The sequence below is a fragment of the Helicoverpa zea genome, chromosome 19, assembly GCF_022581195.2.
Source record: "Helicoverpa zea isolate HzStark_Cry1AcR chromosome 19, ilHelZeax1.1, whole genome shotgun sequence".
Lineage (NCBI taxonomy): Eukaryota > Metazoa > Arthropoda > Insecta > Lepidoptera > Noctuidae > Helicoverpa > Helicoverpa zea.
The window spans coordinates 8,685,756-8,693,008 of NC_061470.1; positions in this window are offsets into that span (position 1 = coordinate 8,685,756).

Here is a 7,253-nt window from a genome sequence, read left to right on the forward strand (position 1 = left end):
AATGTCACTCAGGTTGGCTGGACAAATCTTCCAAATAGCTTGCATTTAACTAAGTCAATAGGTCACTACGTGACGGCCAAAAAACAGGTATCTGTGGAGATCTGAGGGGGAGGCCTATGTTTAGCAGTGGACGTCCTATGGCAGAGATGATGATGATGATGATAGTCGTAGATTATTTATTATGCATTATATAGTATGTAGGTACCAAATCTCGTAATAAAAGATCAATAATTTACTTTCAATCAGTTAATACCTACGTTCTCCTTGTAAAAGTATTTTCTTATTATTCTTGAAACCTCATATCGTTGAGCACGAATCATCATTGAAGTCCATTCGCGATTTCTGTCAAAATTTTAATAGACCAGACAAAAAAAATGGGGTCTATAGGCATGAGAAATATAGATTTTGTGGTTTGATGCCACGTTTTGCATCGCCCTGTATATATGTATATCGGCACACCGGACTTTAATATACTTGGAGGGAAGATTCCACCGTTATGCGGAACTCTGACGCTTGCATATTGTTAAAACGGAATGCATGTTTCTTCCGATTAACTCATCAAAACAAAAGTCGACTTTCCGCCAGTGTGCCGCACTGTAAAGGATTATCATCATCCTCCGAGCCTTATTCCCAACCATGTTGGGGTCGGCTTCCAGTCTAACCGGATTCAGCTGAGTACCAGTGCTTTACAAGAAGCGACTGCCTATCTGACTGTAAAGGATTATTATATATTCTTTTGGTTGACATGACGTTCAGTAAGTATGTCTTATGCCTCTATGCTTAGTGAAGGTGAAGGCTGCAGAATTGTCCTGCCGGGGCTGCGGGATTGTTGTACATAAAAGGCCTACGACGGAACACGACGGCTTTTAGTCAGTAGGAGTCTGACACTCACACAGCGGGAGGGGTCATTTGATGATTTTTTTAAAAAAGGAGTTTAGATCTAAATGGACATGGAAACAACAGACTCGAGGGAACTGCTCAATCTTATTTATTCAATTATTTAAACCTTTATTATCAGGCAACTATACGGGTTAAACTAACAGAGGTATACATTATACCTACAAGGTTGTTCAAAAGAAATCTAAAGGTTCTATAAATATGACCTATGAATATGAGAACCGAAGTTTTTCATTAAAATAAGAAGGAATACAAAAAATCGTAAATGTGATGAAAAGAAAAAAACGTAACCCCTCCTGACAATCGGGGAAAAAATCGCCAATGAAAAAATCACATAATCACACACACATTTCATAAATTGGAGGCCGAACAAATCCTAAACCTTTAATTTTTGTTAATTAGGTACAACAGGTATATTAACATTCCCAATTAATTTTGTCCATTTGTCCGTCCCTTGAGAGGTTTCTTTCGTGTTAAGGAGTCTACCTTACAACAAACTTTAGGCGATCTGCCTGATTCAAAATGCTTGCCAATTCATTCGCATTAGGCGCCTTTTACTACTCAGACAAGATAAACTTTAGGCTGGGCTTCAGCTGTTCCTTTGTAGGGTACTATGGTGGGTGCTTTTATTTACTTATTTATATCACCAACAGAGCCTACATACACATACCTACACGCGAACATTCGGCTGGGTAACATTTCACTTAGTGTATTATATAAGTTAGTACCGGACGTTCCCGATTCAATGAATTTGCTGCGGTTTTAAGGTGAATGTGAAGGTGAAATTCTTCTGGTAGAGGGCAATTTATAATAAAATGGTTAATTAATGTTTCAGCTAAGTTTACCTACAGTAGATATCAGGGGTACGATTCTGCTAATTTAACTTAAGCGACATACGATTCACATCCGACTGAGATTCAATCACGCGACTCAATTAGGATTGAAGCGTATGTGGCATTCCGGAATTTTTTCTTTGAAATAAACTAAAAATCACCAACTGTTTGATTTCCATTATTCCTTACATACAATTTTCGTTTTCTTTCTCACTACATGATTGTGGTATTACTTAAATATTCAGTTTCTAATGTTGATTTTATTGATCTCTGTAGTTATTATCTTAGTCTAAGTGAAATGATTGTGATATTATTACGATTGCGATTATGAACCTGACTAGCAAACGGAACACATACAGTGAGAAAGAAAATGAACATAGTATTTGAAGAATAATGAAAATCAAATAGTTGGTGCAGACCCGCCGTAAGCGGGCGTGCAAGGCGTGCACCGCACGCGGGCGGCACGTCCTAGGGGGCGGCAAATCAAGCGACTTATCAATTAATATTAAAAAAATACAACATCTTTTTACCAATGATTTGATTTCAATATTTTCGGACACAGCAATAGTGCTAAGAATATTACTTACACTGCCGGTTTCAGTAACATCTGTTGAAAGATCATTTTCAAAATTAAAAATTATTAAAACGATTTAAGATCAACCATTAGCGTAGCGTGGGGGGGAGGGCTGGAGAGGCAAATTCCCCGGGCAGCACTATTTAAGGGGCGGCAAAATTAAACCACAATTACGTAATAAAAATATTTTTGCTAAAAATAGATGAGTAGTCTATATAAATAAAAATGAACTGTTGTTCGTTGCTGATTTTGGTTTTAAAATGTCTGTAGAGGTCCTGGAAAGGTTTGAACGATACGAAGTTCGCGGGATCAGCTAGTTAGTAATAAAATTTCAGAAAAAGCCGCCCTAGCTTTGGTCGTCTCCTATCAATTTTGACGGGTTCACCCTTTGAATCCCCAAAAAAATTCGCGTGTCCTCCATGTCAGATATCACAATATATCTTTGTTTAATAGTTGAGGCATTCAATTCCGAAAAATCTTTTTTCGCGTACGTCCGTTATAGCTTTTTGAACACTTTGGCTTTTCATGATATGTTTACTTCATGAAAAATCTAAGGAAAAAATCGCGCTCGCTTCGCTCGCGACTTCATACACATTTGCACTTCATTTCTGTATATGATGAAAAAATCGGGCTCGCTTCGCTCGCGACTTGATATACATTTGCACTTCATTTCTGTACGTATCTTACTTTTTGACTTTGCTTTGTTAATTTACAGTGGTTTTTATTTGTTTTGTGCCCTTAGACTTTCGCGCTCGCTTCGCTCGCGCATTCTTTACATATGGAGAGTGTCTTATGCGTTGACTTTTTCAACGGGAAACCGTAAATAAATAACATTTTTACTGAATTTAAAAATTGTTATTGATATTTAAGTTCGTTAGTTTAAGTTACCCATAATCTATTCTAAGCACTTTGATATACATATGTTGGTACCTACCTATTAATCACAATCTTTCAAAACATAGGGGCCACTTCTTTCAAAACATATTCCGGATCCCCTGGACCTCCCGCCCCCTATATATTTTTTGACAAAACCCAGTATAACATGTAGTCGTAGGGTGGCATAATCAGTTTTGCACGCGGGCGAACAAACAGCTAGCGGCGGGCCTGAGTTGGTGAAGCTCAAATAAAAACAAAGTATTATGAATTACAGACAAAAAAAAGTCTTCTGTCGATAAATTGTAGAAAAACAGATATGTGCATTACTTAGCAATCCGATTAGTATTAAAGATATCATCTGTCCAGTTCTGTTACCCTAGTACTTATGACAAACAATGATTCGATTTCAACACCATTATTTTATTGTAGAACATTATTAAAAGTTGCTAATGCATCTGGCTTCAATGCACTTATGATTTCATAGTACTTGTAGTAAGTAGTTTGGGAGTCCATGTTCGCGTTTCAAGCGTTTGCTAAAGCTAAGCGTCCACTAGTCGGTATCGTACGCATCGCACAAAACGGATAAATATTTCACAGTGCGTCCACTGCATCGGCAGCGTACGGATTACCGACGGTGAGTACCAGCATACGGATTGACGATGCCAGTTCATTCGGATTTTCATAGTTAAAGCACGTGTGGACTCTGTGAGAATGGAGGAAAGCGATGAAGAACAATTTGTCGTTGTAGCTTGTTTGTTAGCAGAAGAGGAAGACGGTACTCTAGCGAGAAGAATGTCTAGTGACCAGTGAATACAACAACACCGCGTGTTGACACGACAAACGCCAAGATGCAAATCAGGGGGGGGGACACTCCGTACATTGTGACAGCTAAGTAAACGAAGAGTCGCCACCTTTTATTTGGCCCGGGAACTATTTACTATCTAAAAGATACCTTAAATTACCAACAGATGGCACTACACTATAATCGATTTTGTTTGTTATAGTTCGGCCATTCAGAGAATGCGTTCCTGACACGTCGCGATTGAACTGACGACGTAACTTTGCAATGGCGTTGCAGTTACGATAAAAATATTTTTGCTGGTTGTTTACCGTTTTAACAATTGAGGAGCATTAAAACAACATTATTATATCAATAATCAATGAATGTAGTTACGTCGTCAGTTCAATCGCGACGTGTCAGGAACGCATTCTCTGAATGGCCGAACTATAATATAAAATTATTTATGCAATATTAATTAGAGAAAATATGAGGAAAATATTAGACACTTTAAAAAAAGATAAAATAGGCGAATAAATTAAATACGGTTTGAAAAAGCACAAATATCAAATTTAATCTAAAAAGACCTGGTGTCAGTATTCCAAGTAACTTAACAAAACCGATCATAATAAATATCAATATGGCGGTTTTTTGCATTCCGCGTACACGCGTAAATAAAAAGTAATATATAGTAATTATTTGTTTTCCTTCGACCTTTTACTATATTAACGATGACATTTTCTATTAGGGTAAGTGGCACCATGTAACTATAACGATAACCAATGTTATAGTTATATGGTGCTACTTACCCTAATAGAAAATGTTATGAATATGATGCATATATATTTTTATAGCTATAGCTATGTAGGTAGTTCGGGGCCAATTTAGAGAAAGATGGCGCATTGTCAAATTGGGTTGCAAGATTATCACGTAAGAGGGCTCTCTTTTCCCTATATATTACTTTACTCTTTGATGCAAATGGTCGAGATGCAGAGCTAGCGCGCGGACTGCGTCCACTGATCGGCATTACGTATGACGTCATCGGCAGGCATCGCAAAAGTTGCCTCTCGGAGCATAGGTGTCGGCATTGTCGATGTGCGATGCGTACGATGCGGACAGGTGGACGCATTTATATGAGTTTCTATATAAATAATACTACGATCCGTTGCGTCCGATACGTCCGTTGCGTACGATACCGACTAGTGGACGCTTAGCTTAAGCGGACGTTCAGTGGCCGATGCAGTCAATTACATATATTTGTGATACAGAAAATAAATGTAGTTGACTGTACTTTTTGCTTGAAATCGGGTTAAATTCTAAAACGTATCGAGTTGGTGAAAAATAAAAGTTTAAAATTTAAGTTTCACTAACTGGACACGCATCAAAATCTTAACGTGTCGAGTTGACGACATGATGAATGTTAAAATTTTGAGTTTCACCAAGTGGACCAATTCGTGGTGAGTTAAGTGTGTCGAGATGACGAATGACCCCCAAAATGGCAGAACAATCGCAAACCAATCGAATGTCGTTGGAATACATATTAATAGCAAATTGCCAGATATGGTTAAAACGGCTATTGCGATACAATTTCTATTCAATTTTGACATTATTAACATAGCAGAATCGGGCTCCAGGTGTGATTTTTTTTATCTTCGCGGTAGTAATAATTATACCGTGTTTAACTCCGTAAGTAAAATTCGAAATGTTGTTATATTTTGCATTTTCAGGTTACAATAGTACCTACCTAAAGACTTTCGGAGAGCAACGAAGACATCAAAATTACTTTGTGGTATACATATACCACGATTGAGAAGGTTCGCTCCTTAGCCAATATAAATTTTAGTAAAACAGAGAAACCATTTTGTACTCGAATTTCCCGCTACCAGTTGACCAAGATTTGTCCAGCCAACCTGAGTCACACAAGCATTCACCATAGGGTTCAGCTCGGTTCGCGGCCATGGTTCAGAGTATATTTTGTTAAAACCTTACCTTATAATATCCGAGCGATCGTACTTACATGGAGAAACCTGCATCAAAATCTAGGAATGGCCTTTAATAAAGAAAGCCTACCCGCATACTGCAGACTAAACAGTCGGCTGATTGTTGGCCGGATGGATTGTTTATTTTTAGAAAATCGACAATCCAATAAAACCATCCACGCTCAGTTCTGATTAATTTTATTATTTTGATGATTTGTTGATATCTTGTCATTGCAGCGTCTTTGGACTCCGATGTAACTATTTATTAAGTAGGTACTACTTGTAATTACTACTAATACTATTTAATTGTGCATCTAATCTTGTCAAAGAATATCAAGTCATTATTAAGTAAATAGTTAAACAGGACATAATTGTTCAGTGGTCACAGGAAGAAATGAAACGAACTAGATACCTAAGTATTTATTTAAAAAAAATACGTATGTTTAAGCAAATCGATTTTAGAACAAAACAAATACTGTCTTACCTAAGACAGCTAGTTTTTCTTTAGGAATTAATAAAACAATTACCTATAATTAATTAGATTAACATAAATTGCCTTCAGGTATACATACAATACCAATGGCTGAATATGTAAGTATTATGTCAGTAATGTGATTATATAGTATTTCACTTGCGTCATCAGGCCAGTGGACACGACCTTGTCCTTTGTGCGTGTAAGTGTGTCTTTCAGCACTAATTAAACAGTCTAAATAAATTGTTAAAAGGTCAATTGTAGAACAAAATTAAATTAAGAGTGATGGATTGGAAAGGGTAACCTAGGAGTCATAAAGCCTTTGCTATTACTATAGTCTTTCCTAGGGGTAGCCCGGGTAACTGTGTTCAGGGGGTTAGATAGGCAGTCACTCCTAGTAAAACACTGGTACTCAGCTGCATATACATGATAGACTGGATGCCGATACCAACATAGTTGGGACATAGTGGGGCTAATGATAATATAACATGTATTTTGGAAATAAAATTTCTTATTCTTTCTGAGGTGTCAAGATTGCTCGAAAGCATCATCCATATAAAATACAGTTACAGCATGTTAAATATTTTCTTCAAAGTAGGTACCTTATTGATCACCGTCACGCATTGTGACGTACTTTTGCGAACTGTTTTCTGTAATTAAATTAACTAGTAGCAACGTGAATTATTCATTGTTTTAAGAATTACCAATTCAACAATACATAGGTCAATATCGTGGCTCCTGAATTAACTGGCTGTTCGTAACTATACAATGATACACACAGTTATTTATTAGACACAAATAATAGTAAAATTTTATTCATTCTTTTAGCATTTCGTATTCTTAC